The following is a 15,951-nucleotide window of genomic DNA, read 5'->3' as shown; positions in this document are numbered from 1 at the left end:
AACACGGATCATAACACCACACACAAACTGATACCCATGAATGTGTTTATTTTAAAATAGTTTTTGGTCAGCCTGGCACGTCAACGTTTACTAAAAAATACAGCATTGAGTGAAATGTAAACGTGGCCCCGTACACAACCAATGGGCATTGCATAACTATGATTTAAAATGACACCTCAACAAAAGCCAAATGAAATACGATATTATGAATCAGACTACTGCTTGAATAGAGCTAGGGTTGTTTAAAGTCTTTTGTGTTGCAGGTAACCGCTTTAAAAAGCAGTAAAAAATATTTGGTAAACTGGTTCACTACACATATAGAATGTCCAGCAACACAAAAGTTTTACCTTTAGAGCAGAAAATTAAAGGAAGCTGCTGTGGTGTAACGGTTACCACAGTGAACTTGTAGCCCAGAGGTCTCCAATTTCATTTCCCAGCGCGGCATTTGAAACAACGGGGCCAGTTTCTTACATCGCACGTGGCTTATCACGTGGAAATTTATAGCGGCCAAATGACTCGAAAAGCATGTTTCTAAATTTTAAGGGAAAAACCAGAGGACCCAGAAAAAAATCCACGCGACCACGGGGAGAACATGCAAACTCCAAATATACAGCAGGTGTTACGGTCGGGATCAAACCCACGACCTCCTGCATACCAGGCAAGGAAGTAAACATCTCCTAGCCACCGTGGCACCCTCTCACCACAGTGGCGCCTCGACAATGGGTCCACAATCGGCAGATCACCTTTGATGGGATCAAGTTGGGGCGTGCCCACCGCTTCCAAAACTATCTGCAAGAGTGGAGCAAAAATACCCTCCAGAGCTCTCTCAGTGGAGGCCCTGTCGTCAGCAGCGGCCGAGTAAGCGAGCAAGTGCAGGGCCGCCGCACCTTTACCTGTTCACCGAAACATTTGACAAATGCACCTCGAGGTGACTTTGGTCCACCACCGTTCCGTTTTGTACGGTCACATGTACCACATGTACGTTCACATGTACCACATGTACGTTAACATGTACCACATGTACGTTCACATGTACCACATGTACATTCACATGTACCACATTTACGTTCACATGTACCACATGTACGTTCACATGTACCACATGTACGTTCACATGTACCACATGTACCACGCGTACATTCACATGTACCACATGTACCACATGTACATTCACATGTACCACATGTACCACATGTACATTCACATGTACCAAACGGAGCGTTCACTGTGAATATGCCACTGGAATCAATTCATGGCTCCTGACTTTTGGAAGTGGTAATTGATTCTGACAGCATTTACCGCTTTACCGGTTACCATTCAACAACCTTATAAAGGAGTATGTATCAAACTGAGATGACTGGTATTTATACTATAACTCATACGTTTTTCACATTGCTATATTACAACCTTTATGCAATGTGTATGCAGCAAGTATGAATGGGCATCATATCATGGCAGTTAATAACAACCCTGCAGCATTTACATTAGCCCTATCAGAGTTTACCTCGTACAAGTACTGTATTAATACACAATCATTCTACAGGCACGTTGAAACACAATAAACATACATAATACAGAACCATATTGGAGTGTTAGTACACAGTAAACCCATAGCAGTGTTAATCCTATCAGTGTTAATATGTAATGTTCTACCAAAATTATAGTTCATCTATCTATAGCATTAGCGCACAATAATATCCATACATGACCCATGCAGTATCAGTCCATTACAGTTGCAGTAGCGTTACATAGCGTCAATGTCCTACACAATTGCTGGGGCTTAGCAACATGAAATCATCAACAACCTTGGCCTCTTAAACCGTCCCCTAAATAATGTCAAGACAAATAATCAGACAAAGATGCCTCCTTTCCATATCTGTACCTTCACATGAGGTTTTATTTTTTAACATCCCATCAGTCACACAGCCTTCTGGGATTGCATGCATTTCAGCAGGATTGGTTTCAACGCACGCAAAACTCTGCACTAATTTCCACGTTCAGTCTCTCATTACCAGTCACGCTTGCATATAAACACATGGCAGATCCTCAGCATTGCTTCGAGCAAGCCCGACTCTGCCGATGAGACGTTCAATGTAAAACCGGTCCAAAATGTGCTTACATTAAACCAATGCTGCAATGAAATTCAATCCCAGAAGGGACGTGTAGTTCATGGATTGTGTAATTACTTTGATGCTTTCACGTGGAGGGAGAGGTACGTGATGGAGGTGTATTGTCCACTAATTTATCTTATTAAAACAAAATCTTATCTGGTTATGGAGTTGCAAAAGGTAACTTTAGGTCGTTTAGGTTAGGCCTCTTAGGTAGCTTAGTTAGGTAGCTGAGTTACATAGCTTGAAATGCAGTTAGGCGAAACAACTTTCAAACCATTGGAAACATAACGAATAAATGTAACATGTACGTTTATAGCTTTGGGGATATTTTCCACGTGTGCCTGAAACAAACATTTAAGGCAGACCCGGATAAAAAAACAGATCAAATAAAGTGAAGGGCAAGAGCAGGTCTAAGTGTTCTAGGAAGGCTGAACTCGATAATAATAATAAAAACCACAGCAATGTACCTCGACGGGAATGTTTTGTAATCTGTGCATACTCCCTGCCACGATATGCGTCAGAAACACCTCAGGAATCTAAACTGCTTAAAAATGTGCAAAGAAGCACGGGGAGATGCATGCTGGCAATCACAATGAGAAACAGGGAAAGGAGCAAATTGGATTAGAGAATATTAGATGATGTTATTGATACGCTTCAGTATTAAGTAGGCTTTGCGCAGGGTACATCGTGGCTGGCAGCACGGGCCACGGTGACGAACAATAAGTGGGCAGTCAAGGGAATGGAACATATCCGTGAAGACATCCACCAGTGAGATGGAGTGATGGGATAACCAAATGATCCACTGGAAACGCATTTCTCTTCCTTCGTGTCAAAATCGGATGGTAAATAATGAAAAGAACCAGAAGTAGGACCGATATCTAAGAGACAGAGCCTGTGCCTATACGCAACTAGTAGTTCACTCGCGTTGATTCAAGCAAGCAAGCAAGCCTGACTTGCTGATGAGACCCTATAAATTGAACCAATGCTGCTTAAATGTATGCATTCCAAGAAGGCGACGAGGCTGATGCGAGCTATGAAATACCTTTATGTTGACGTGGAGGGACATATACGGGAAGGAGGAATTTTGCCTGATAATCTATTTTGTTAGAAATTTTCACCGTGTATGGTTAGGGAGTTTTAAATGCCGTTCTAGTTAGTTTAGGTGAGCTTAGTTAGGTACCTTTGAACGCATTTAGGGAACCAATGTTGCCCGATGGGAAACATAAGTGATAGATGTAGCATCTATAAAGTCCTGTGGTTCTTTCACCATACCTCACCACAATGGTCAGTGGGGGTCAGTGAAGACGGGGAGCATTTACTTGGGAGCAGAGAGGGAGAGTCCAACAATGTGGTTTGCTGGACTGCCCCTTTGCTACCTACCACACACGTATGCATGCATGTGTATGGTGGTCACCCATCCGAGCACTATTCCAGGCTCCATTCCGCTTTGCTTCCGAGCTCCAATGAGATCGGGAACATTCCGGTTGACTTGACTGTAGGGCCCCAGGAACAAGATGAGGTGAGATGACGTTGGGAAGAGGGACAAGGGGAAGATTCCAAAGTGGAGCAGTGCGAGGGAAGAAGGAGAAATGTTGTAACCTGCAGTGAAGCGAGCGGGTGAATGGTTGGTTAGGTTTTTGTTTTTGCGATGATTTCTATATATATTCTATGATTTCTATATTTCACGATACAAGGTTGCGATATGTTAACAACCTCACCTGGTATACAGGAGGCCGTGGGTTCGATCCCGACCCTGACCCCTGTATGTCTGTGTTTGCGTGTTCTCCCCGAGGTCGCGTGGATTTTTCTCTGGGTCCTCCGGTTTTTCCCTCCACATTTAGAATCAAAGCGCGTTTAGAGTATTAGGCTACTATAGATTTTCACGTGACAAGCCACGTGGTTGAACTATCATGTAGCCAGGTTGCTGCTGAAAAAGAGCTACATAGCTCAGTGGGCCATACCTGGTAAAATAAATGATTGTTTTGCTCTGATGTCTATTAGTTTCATTGGTGTACTTTCTTTTTATGTTTTCGTTTTTGTCAATTTGGCGACCCAGGTAAGTCGCTCTTGCAAATGAGACTTTTCTCTTTATGGTCTCACCTGGTTGAAGAAAATAAGCTTGATATTTGAATATTATGGCAATTGCAGAGCTTGAATGATGCGGGCACATGTGGAAAGGACAGAGATATGCAGGTGAGGTACAAGGCACTGGAATGATGGGTGAACAAAGTTACTGAGCACAGACCCAAATGCCCAAAACATCATGCGGAAAGAAATAAAGAGCACGATCAAGAGTTGTAATAGATACCAGTTAAGACTTTCTTGAATTGAGCATGGTGATTATTAAAGCTTGGAAAAATAAAATGGGAAGAAATTCCAATGTCAAACCTCACTAGGGATGAAGCAGAAAGAGAAGTGTGGTTGATGGGTGGGCTGGTTTGGGTGGGTTGGTTTGGGTCGGTGGGTGGGTGGGTTGGTTTGAGTGGGTGGGTTGGTGTGGGTGGGTTGGTGTGGATGGGTTGGTTTGGGTGGGTGGATGAGTGGGTGGGTTGGTTGCTTGCTTAGTTTGGGTGAGTTGTATGTATCTTGAACTTCTTTTGCACCGTTCATAGCCAACCGTGCTCATTGGAGGTGCGGGGAAAGGTTTGGGTGGGTGGGTTGGTTTGGGTTGGTTGGTTTGGGTGGGTGGGTTGGTTTGGGTGAGTGGGTTGGTGTGGGTGGGTTGGTTTGCGTGGTTGGTTAGTTAGTTGGTTTGGTTCAGTAGTTGGGTTGGTGGGTGTGTTATTATATGCTGATGGGCTTTTATGGGTCGGTTTTTTGAGTGGGTAATTTTTGATGGGTGGGTGGGTTGGTTTGGGCAGGTGGATTGGGTGGGTAACAGAGTGGATGGGTGAGTGAGACACTGGATGAGTGAGAGGGTGAATCAGTGGGTGGTTAGGTTTGCGAGTGGGTGTGGTGTTGTGATCTACAGTGCGGTGGTTGAACCCTGTGTGGAGTTTTCAACATGGCAGGAGGAATCAAAGAGTGAAGTTCACAGGATAGTGGTTTTATGGATGGCACTGGTTAACATTGGCATGCGAAAGCCTACACTGTGCTGGCGGTGGTTGTGTGTTCTACACAGCAGTGAGAAAAGCTAGCCCTGATGGCCCAGTTACAGTGGCACATTTTCCACTGTTCTATCAGTGGCACCAGGTCCCCCAGTTCCTACTGGCACCACGGGGAGCTTCAGATCCTCCTCCTCCGCTTCCTCCGCCTCTTGAATGATATCAGTGGCCCCAAGGCCCTCTGAGATGCTGCCACTGCGGCTTGAACTGCGGCTCACCCGAGCCTGTGTGTACAGGATGCGAGAGAGGAGACACGTTGAACATGAAACATAATCAAGATCGAGATGTCATTATAGGCAATGACATTGCTACTACTATGGGCAAGATGACCAGAGTGAGACATCTAAGAATCTGGACGATAAATTTGGCTTCTATCATTGTGTATAACATATCAACCATTCATTAGATAAATAAAATATTAATATAAACGGCAGATACCTTCCAGAACTACAAAAATAGTGCCCAGCCACAACACCGAAGACACCCAACAAAAGTACGGTTGCAGCCAGCCCTAGCCAATACACCTCCATACTCCAAGTGTAGTACATTTTAGATTTTTAGAATCTATTTATTTCGGAAGGGCACAATGACCTGAATACTAAATCAAGCAGAAGACAAACTACAGCCTTGACAAACACCTTTGCGAACATACCTTTTTTACATCTCACATTCTACTCCGAGCAAATGGCGAATACACAGGACACGAGATACATGGGCAATAAACACTTGTTTGTCTGTTTACATATTAGTGCAATAATCCCAGGAACGTGGAGGAGCATGTCCTCACACACCAAAGACAAAGATCCCCCATATATAGCCTTGACAGGCTGTTGGGGCAAGTGCTGTTAGCTAGCACCTATGAAGGACGGCACGGCACACGAGGGGGTGGGTGACCAACACCACGCCCGACTGCCTTTGTCTCCCCAGTGGCGATGTTTACGGCACACTGCACTGGGTACTCATTTGAGGCCGAGTCGACCTAGGGGAGGCCCAGGAAGGGTGCAGATATCCGTCACTGGTCGTGACGGTGAGCGGGAATCGAACTCGGGCCGCCGGGTTCATAGCGCAGCGTAGTGCTAACCGCTACACTCCCACTAACCGCTCCCCATAGATTACCAGTCATCGAATATCACCCTCTTACACCTTCCACAGTCTCACCTTGATTGTTGACACCGTACTCTCCACCTTCTCCTCCAGTGACTTGAATGTTGGCGAGTTCCTAACAGGACACAGAGGAATTCAGTCAACACCCTGCTTTATTCTCCCAGGCAGGTGGCTCAGTGGTAGTATGAGAGGCTCACAATCGGAAGGTCACAAGTTCAAATCCTGATTGGCAGGGCTGACTCTCTACCATTGCCTGACTGCCTTTGTTTCACCAGTGGTAATGTTTACACACTGCTCCAAATACTTATTTCAGGCTGAGTTGATCTCGGGGAGGCCCAGGACCGGTTAAGATGTTCGTCACTGATGTTGGCCGCGAGTAGGAATCGAACTCTGGTCGCCGGGTTTATAGTGCAGTGCCCTCACCACTACACTACCGTTTGCCACACACACACACACATATATGTAGGGTACTGTACATGGCAAGGATTATAGTAGGATCGGTGGAGATCGGTGGAAACAGGTGCAGGGAACTGTACGAGGGAAGGTTCGAGAAGGGAAATAGAGGACGGTAGAGTCTGCTGGAACAATCTTCGGGGGGAAAGTGCTGCAAGTGACCAGGGTGTGGCCGAGCGGGTATATAAGGGGGAGCGAGGCCCGCGATTGGGGCGCTCCCTCGGGGACTGAAGGGCGACTGCAGGTGGACGACAGTGGGGCTGACTGTCCGAGATCTACATGGTGGAAACCATCGAGGACTTCTCGAGATTAACCCAGTGGGAAACCCCCCGGGGCTGCAGATAGTCATAGCCTTGTGAAACATGCTAGTCGTACTCTCGCCTTGTAAATACGCTCTCGTGAAATCAATAATCTAGAAAATGGAACAATGCGAGGGAGCTTTACACATATATACATGCACCTTCAAACACGCCTTCAGAATTATTAGGATGCAAGTACCAGGGCATGCCAGGACATGCGGGGGGGGGGGGGCATAGGGCCATGCGTGCGTGCTTTACCTGATAGCTGGCATGCTTATGGACGGCCGGATTGTGTAGCTTAGCCACAGAGAGGCATTGCGGGAGGAAGAGATAAACAGAATAAGTGTTGCAGGATGGGGAGTGGGGTGCAAAGCTAAGGAAGCAGAGATAATGAACATTATGGTGAAAATAATCGTTAACCCAAGTGTGGAGAAAATAAATAACAAAATAAATGACCAGACAACATGCCTCAGTTCCTCTATGGCAGGGGCGGGGAGCGCCCGGCCCGCGAGCCGTCTGAGGCCCGCAAAATCATTTGGTCTGGCCCTGCCAAGGCAACTGCACGACTCGAAATTCAATAAATCTAGGCGCTTTTTTCATAGCAACATAAATATAATTGATATAATGATGTTATAAATATCCAAATGGCCCTTGGCAGGAAAAGGGTTCCCCACCTCTGCTCTATGGTAATGTTACCCCGACTACCAAAATTAATGGGTGCTGCATTTAAATGGAAGAGCGGCCGATTTCATCGATACTCTACCTGCGCGCAACCAGGGAAAGTGGGCCGAGTTGGTTCGTCAACTTTTAAAACGTTTAGGCCCAGGAGATATCGAAAATACAGCTGAGGCGCAGTGGCGTTTCGTCAGTGTGATAAGGCGATGGTCAACTACTTCGTGGGGCAGTGAGCGAGCTTATATTTGTGCACCACGTGTTGGTGGCAGGAGGATGTGGTCTGTCAACGACGGGGCTTTAACATGCTGGTGATAGCAAGCGTGCGTGCGAGAACATTTCTCGTGAGCAGAACATAATTGATCATCGGTTTTTCCCCTTTTTTCTGGCAACAAAACAGCTGTGTTAAGATGTTAAACCACCAAAACTGAGACCTTTTACAAGGAATCATATCTGCATTAACTACAATGCTTGTGGTCAGAATGCAAATAAAAAACACTCTGAAACTGATTGTTCCACACCAGAGACACCTTTTTGAGCCTCGTCTCAAAACGGTGTGAGACCAGAGGACGCTAAAAGGCGAATATAATAATTGGTTTTACCCTTTCTGGCAATGAAACAGGTGTTACGATTGATTTGAAGCTTTCGTGACTGCAGGAATCCATACTCTTTGGTTCTTTCGGTAAAGTCACGTTGGTACAGGTGTTAAGATGTTAAAACACCAAACTGAAACCTTTTGCAAGGAATCCTGTTAGCATTGACCACACACACACAGTACTTGTGGTGAACATGCAAACAAAAACACGCTCTGGTAATATAAGCGTCGTCTTTGAACCTGATTGGTCCACACCAGAGACAGCTTCCTTGAGAGCCAGCAAGAGAGTGCTTGAGTGCCGCTCATTTAAGCTGAGATGCCCTCCACCACCACGCCAGCCTAGGTGGCTGTCCTGACCTCCATCGTCATTCCCCAGATGGGAGGCCTATGAACCCAGATCAGGGACAGGCTCTGGATGGTAAACTGAACTACTGTTATTTTCTTGGTTCTTTCGGTAAAGTCGCGTAGAAGGGAAACAATGAAATAATAAAAATATAAAACAATAAGAAACACTGAAACTGATTGTTCCACACCAGAAACAGATACCGAAAGAACCAAGAATATGAATCCCTGCAGTCACGAAGGCTTTAAATCAAAATTGAACTACTGTTATTTTACTAAGTAAGGCCTACTGAGCTATTTAGCTCTTTTTCAAAAGTGACCTGGCCACAAATGATACCTCAACAAAGCGGCTTATCACGTGGAAATGTATAGGGAACCAAATAATCGACAGGCATGTTTCTAAATGTGGAGGGAAAAACTGGAGGGTCCGAAAAACAAAAACCTACTGCGACCATGGGGAGAACATTTAAACTCCAAATATACAGCAGCAGGCGTCAGGGTCAGAATCGAACCCACGACCTCCTGCACACCTGGCGAGGGAGTTAACATCTCGCCACCGCAGCGCAATGCAAGATGAGCTATGGGAGGTCCATCACGATGTGGGTGTGTATTCATGTGTTTGTGTTTATGTGTGTGTGTTTCATTTGGGGGAGCGATAGTGTAGCGGTTAGCACGCTGTGCTTTGAACCTGGCGACCCGGGTTCGATTCCCGCTCATGGCCAACACCGGTGACGATTATTTGAACCGGTCCCAGGCCTCCCAGAGGTCGACTCAGCCTCAAATGAGTACCTGGTGTGATGTGTAAACACTGTCACTAGGGAGACAAAGGCGGCCGGGCGTGGTGTTGGCCACCCACCCCCTCGTGTGCCGTGCCGGCCTTCATAGGTGCTCGCTAACAGCACTTGCCCCTGCAGTCTGTTAAGGCTAAATGGGGGATCTTTGCCTCGTGTTTCATGTGTGGCATACTGCACACTATAGTAGTGTATAGTAGTTTGAGTAGTGCAGTGTAGTGTGTAGTAAATATTGTAGTGTGTGATGTTATATAGTGTAGTATTTAGTGTAGTGTGTGATGAATAGTAGAACGTATGAGTGAGGTGTCATGTAGCGTGAGGGTGAATGTGGTGAGGTTGACCTGTGAGAAGGGGGTGAGTGTGAGCAGGGGATGTGTGTGCCCCGTCAGGTTTCATCAGTGCTTACTAACAGCACTTGCCCCAAAAGTCTGTTTCGGCTTTGTAGCAAGGTTAGTGTGTGCGAATGGCAAGTAACCCCTCCACCTGGCACTAATCTTACCAAATACCGGTTAAGCGGCGTTATCTCTACCTGCGTAATGCTGTGTGGAAGCTACCTGGCCTATCACTCCATAGGAAGCTCCAGGTCTTCTCGGCCAGTTATTCCCTCCCTTCTCTAGAATTGAAAAACATGAAGCCCTATTAAAGGAACATCTACGCCAGTTTGATATATTCAGGCTGACCTGTCTATGTTTAAACAGAGATTGGATTGTGTGAGGAGGTCCCAGATCCTTGAAATATCTGGACATTTCCACCAGTGAGCTCTTTTGGCTGGGTCATGTAGCTCGCATGCCCAGCCACCACATGCCAAATGAACTTTTACGCGTCTGGATAGAGGGGCAGAATGGGCGAGGCAGGGGTTAGGGAAGAGATGGACTGATGCGGTACAGAAAGATGTGGAGCTGATTGGACTTCCAGATGACCAGTACTAGCGGTGTCAAGATCGGCCTCTTTTGGGGGCAACTCGTGAAGGACGCTCCTGGGCAATTGGAGGCAGCCACCCTCCAAGAAGAACGGAGCACAGAGCAGTGACCCTCACAACAACGAGCCAAGTGCCGGGCGACTAAAATGCAGCAAGTTGACAAGTGGGGAGCGCAGGTGTTGCATCTTCCAGTCTCCCCAGTCAGTCAACCTATGACACCTGGGCCTGACCCCTGACCTCCTGTTAGCAAGCTTTCGACAATTCACAAGGCCTCAAAGTGCACCGAGTCTTGTACATGCTCTGTGGTAATGTTACTGTCACTTATTGGCGAACGACGGTCGTTATCGATGTTAGAGTTGGTCGGTGTTGGTGCGTGTGTACGTTTCGTGTCTGTGTTAGCATTTTTGAGGTGCGAGTGCGTGCGCGGGTGTGTTAATTGGTATTCAAATCGGTCGGGTGGGGTGCGTGTGTACCTCTTTATCGTGAGTGTGCACACGTGTGCATTAGAGGTACGGGGCTCTAGCATATAGCGCCACCCCGTGGTCACGTTGTGTAACTGAACACAACTGTCAACGAATACGCGGTGGGGTTAAAGGAAACATACTCTTTGGTTCTATTCGGTAAAGTCACGTAGGTAAAAAATAAAACAACAAAAATCACGACGTTTCGACCACAACACAAGTGGCCTTCATCAGGTGAAGGGACTGGACTGTCCAGGGGACAGCGTTGGAGTGAAGACAGCAAGCCCAGGTCGCGTCCTTTAAGCTGTGTGGGAGGAAACAACAAAACGCCTTGACAAAGGAATTAGCATACAATGATGTAGCATACAATGATGTACTGGACCGGCACGGTGGGGGGGGGGGGGGTTTACATAATGTTGGTGTGAAGGCAAATAAACTGCTGTGAAAGTTTGGAATACCACTACTTGAATAAATAAACTGTACCATTGAAAATTAGTTTAATGTTTGGTTTTGTTTAGAACATCTTTCCAATGATTGCTTAACTTGAAACCATCCTCTCGGTTGAAATTGTGTCTGTGTTTGTAAATCTGAATTGCCTCGTGGACAAATCTTTGATAAAAACCCGTGGGTTTGCAGAGAACCTTGGTATCGGAGAAAACTATATCGTGATTACCCACAGCGTTGTAACATTGATCAGCTACGGCAGAAGAATTCGTTCTGCCGTGTTTCAAATCTGATTTGTGCTCGCGAATTCGGTCAGATACATGTCGCTTTGTCTCACCGATGTAGCAGTCACCACAGGTGCAGCTCAGTTTGTAAACCCCGGGGTACTGTAAGTCAGGAATGACATCCTTCACGGATGGGATCAGATCACGAATTTTGTGTACTGTATTTAACCGGACCAGGATCTTGTGTTTGTTTAGAATTTTGGAGATCCTATTAGTAACGCCTACTATATATGGTAGTGTGATGGTTTTGACCGGAGTATCAAGTGGTTGTTTCTGTATGGAGGGAGAAACAGCTTGGCGGATGGTATGGTCAGAGTATCCGTTTCTCTTGAGGGCCAGGTGTACATGTTTTAATTCACTGGTCAGGTGGTGTTGGTCCGAAATGCAATGTGCTCTGTGGTATAACGTTTTGTTGAGATAATTATTTTGAGCTGGGTGGTGGTGGGATTCAGGTTTCAAGTAGGAATCTGTGTGGGTGGGTTTCCTGTAGACAGAATGCCCCAGTGAGCCATCAGGTCTCCTCTCAAACAGAACATCCAAGAATGGTAGCTTGCCATCTTTCTCCACTTCCATGGTGAATTTGATGGCGGGATGTCTAGAATTAATGTGGTGTAGGAAAAGGTTCAAAGCTGGGAGGCCATGTGGCCAAATGACGAAAGTGTCATCTACATATCTCTTCCACAGGGAAGGTCTGAGGGTGGAAGTCTGGAGGGCGTCTGATTCAAATTTCTCCATGAAATCATTGGCTATCACTGGTGATAAGGGAGAACCCATGGGGGTACCCTCATTTTGTTTGTAGAAGGTGCCATTCCAAGTAAAGTAAGTATTGGTGAGGCAGTATCTAATCAGCGCAGGTGTATCGGGGTCTAGTCCATGTGTTGTGGCCGAAACGTCGTGAATTTTTGTTATTTTATTTTTTCCCACGTGACTTTACCGAATAGAACCAAAGAGTATACAGCACCATGTTGGTTAGGTTATTTAGCCAGTGTCCATGATGGTTAGGTTAATTTGCGAGTGTCCATGTTGGTTAAGTTATTTCGCGAATGTCCTCTAGATCTAGAATTAAAGGAAACAACTGAACCGGCTTTAGAGTGAGAAGGCGAGTGTTTCAACTCGAGCGAGGTCAAGTAGATACACAAGTGCAGCCGCCAGGGGGGGCAAGCCGAGTCCAGCGCTGGCACGTACCACCAGATGCTGTGGCACCAATAACGAACCCCCAGGGGGCTTCGAATGTATGTTGAACTTATTTCGCGGCGTACGTAGCCAACAAAGTAAACACAAAAAGCAGCTCTAAAGAAATTTAGTTTGTCATCTAGATTTAAAAGTACATAGCTCCCAGTGGCTTCCTAGAGCGTTCCAGACGGCCACAGAAGCGCATCTGAAACCGCGCGATGCGGTGACCGTCTTTGTTCGATGGCTCAGCCAAAAGCCGCTGCTGCGAGGATGGTCGGAGTTCGCGTGATTGTTTATGCTCCTTGACGAGATCAGCAAGGCATTCTGGTTCATTTGTGGCAGGCCCTTTGTAAAGTGTAAACCGGACCGGTTTTGACCTTAAATTTCTCATAATCAAGAGCAGAGAAATATGGGAAGCAGGCATATTGTCCGCCTGTTATTTTTTCTAGAGTGAAAAGGTGATGGAGAGAGAGATAGAGAGGGGTTGGATATATGGAAATAAGCATCAAATGAATGAGAAATATTCATCTCAAATGTGCAATTCATAACTTGAAAGCCTCCAGGCAAAAACATTTCCAGTTGTATGTGCGATAAACTAGTGGCATAATTTAAAAGACTAAACATGCATACTGTAAAATTAATCACCTCAAGAGAATGACAGCCATACACATGTGCATTGTGCATATAACGATTAGATATACAGTAAACCCTCTCCATCCACGAGAGTTACGTTCTTAAAAACGCTTGCAAATGTAGAATGCGCAAATGCAAAAAGCTTTGTTCCAATGGGAAAAAATGTGGTTACGTTCCTGGTACGAGTGAACATAGGGGGGAAATGTTAAATGTTTAATAACAATCACTACAATACATAAATAAACCATTATTAAGAACAATGTGTATTTTAATTACCTATGATGATGATTGTCGATTTGACGACGATGGAGGTGGTGGTGATGGTGAGGAATTCAGGAGGTGCAGATGTTTAATAACATTTTTCACTTGTTTGGTTCTTTCGGTAAAGTCACGTAGAATGATAATAAAATAATAAATTGATAAAATAAAATAACACAATAATATTCTCACGACGTTTCGGCCAAAACACAAGCGGCCTTCATCAGGTGAAGGGGGCGAGACTGTCTGGTAGGACACGTGACCTCGTGGTGTGAATGCCCCCTCTCTCTCTGTCTCCACGTGACATGGGGAAGAGGAGGATAGGGAGCCCGGGAACGTGACAGCTGTAGCAGCGACGAGGCTGTCCGCCTGAACGTGACAGCTGTAGCAGTGACGAGGCTGTCCGCCTGTACGTGACAGCTGTAGCAGCGACGAGGCTGTCCGCCTGTGCGTGACAGCTGTAGCAGCGACGAGGCTGTCCGCCTGTACGTGACAGCTGTAGCAGCGACGAGGCTGTCCAACTGTGCGTGACAGCTGTAACAGCGACGAGGCTGTCCGCCTGTGGGTCGCTGCTGCTGCGCGAGTCCCAGGCGCGCTACGAGGAGCTGGAGCGCGCCAGCTGCTGTGCCCCCTCTGCCTGGAGATGTCCTCCAAGCCCGTGGTCATCCTGCCCTGCCAGCACAACCCGTGCCGCAAGTGCGTCAACGACGCGTTCCAGGTGCTCACCTGCACGCTAACCTGCACACTCACCTGTACACTCACTCACATGTACACTCACCTGTGACACTCACCTGTGACACTCTCCTGTACACTCACTCACATGTACACTCACCTGTGACACTCACTCACATGTACACTCACCTGTACACTCACCTGTGACACTCACTCACCTGTACACTCACCTGTACATTCACCTGTGACACTCACATGTGACACTCACTCACATGTACACTCACCTGTACACTCACCTGTGACGCTCACCTGTAACACTCACTCACATGTACACTCACCTGTACGCTCACCTGTACACTGACCTGTACACTCACCTGTGATACTCACTCACCTGTACACTCACCTGCACGCTCACCTGTACACTCACCTTTGACACTCACTCACATGTACACTCACCTGCACGTTCACCTGTACACTCACCTGCACGCTCACCTGTATACTCAACTGTACACTCACCTGTGACACTCACCTGTACACTCACCTGTACACTCACCTGCACTCCCGCCTGAACACTCGCCTCTACGCTCACTCACTTGTACACTCACTCACTTGTACACTCACTCACTTGTACACTCACTCACTTGTACACTCACTCACTTGTACACTCACTCACTTGTGCACTCGCCGTTTGTTCGTTCGTTCGTGGGTGTTTCTGACGCGGTTTATTTAGTGTTCGTTTGACGGTACAGGGGAGGGGTAAGGGGTGGGGTGGTGGTGGTTGTGTTTAAAGTTCACAAAACTCGTGCATGTTCTTAAAAGGGGCCGCGTGGCCTCCGATCGATGTTCACAACTTTCCTTCAGTGTCGGGGTCAACTCGGCTACGCATCGTGTATTTAAAAAATTGTACTCTCTAACACAATTACGCTCGGATGCTCCTGTATATTGGAAAAGGCGTTCACGATATATAGATCACAAGTAACTTTGATGATGATGATTTAAACGATCTCTTTATTTTTCAGTTATTGGAAGAAAAACATAAGGGATGTACACCAGCCGCTAATTTTGAAGATGCACGTGACTACGATTCCAATCTGAGATCATGGAGATCATCATCGAGATGATCATGGAGATCACCATCGAGATGATCATGGAGATCACCATCGAGATGACCGTCGAGATGATCATGGAGATGATTATGGAGATGACCATCGAGATGATTATGGAGATGCCCTTCCAAAACTGGCATGTTCTCTCATCTGTGTTTTGTACATAATCTGTTTTGAATAAAAAGTACACACTCGTCCCGCAGAGTCTGTCGTCGTGGTGGTGGCTGACACGGTCGCATCGCAAGGCTCCTGTTGCTCACTCCTCCTTGATGGTCATTGCCAGGCGTGGCAGCACGCTGCTGTTTGGCCGTCACGAGTCGTGGAACCAATTCTGAATTCACGGGCAATTTATTTTTAACACGCGAGGAGAGGACGCCGCTTTCTACTCGGACCAGGCGTCGGCAGCCAAAATAACAAGACGGGCCGTTGTTTTTTTCTAATTTGGTATATTATATTGAAAAATATCTATCTAAATTTCAAGAGCCACCATAGCACGTGAATACGAGACGGTGGGTCCTTAATAAATAACG

General features: G+C 46.5%; 2 long non-coding RNA genes across 3 annotated transcripts; one reads left to right on the top strand and one right to left on the bottom strand.

The window, feature by feature from the left end:
* Positions 1-28: 28 nt before the first annotated feature.
* Positions 29-7,699, bottom strand: LOC142930814 (uncharacterized). Of its 2 annotated transcripts, XR_012946787.1 has the most exons (3): positions 7,330-7,699; positions 6,374-6,434; positions 29-5,439 (listed from the first exon to the last, which is right to left on the bottom strand). It is a non-coding gene; the product is annotated as an uncharacterized LOC142930814 (long non-coding RNA). The 2 variants fall into 2 exon arrangements; XR_012946786.1 differs by lacking the exon at positions 7,330-7,699 and having other exon boundaries at positions 6,374-7,305.
* A 5,862-nt stretch (positions 7,700-13,561) lies between these two features.
* On the top strand, positions 13,562-15,617 carry LOC142930772 (uncharacterized). Its single transcript, XR_012946723.1, has 2 exons — positions 13,562-14,361; positions 15,335-15,617. It is a non-coding gene; the product is annotated as an uncharacterized LOC142930772 (long non-coding RNA).
* Positions 15,618-15,951: the final 334 nt, after the last annotated feature.

Source organism: Petromyzon marinus, chromosome 43, assembly GCF_048934315.1.
Source record: "Petromyzon marinus isolate PM22_M1 ecotype Great Lakes invasive population chromosome 43, UKy_Petmar_22M1.pri1.0, whole genome shotgun sequence".
In the NCBI taxonomy this organism is placed as follows: domain Eukaryota; kingdom Metazoa; phylum Chordata; class Hyperoartia; order Petromyzontiformes; family Petromyzontidae; genus Petromyzon; species Petromyzon marinus.
Note: the sequence above shows the minus strand (reverse complement) of the source record. Positions and strands in the feature narration are given on the sequence as shown.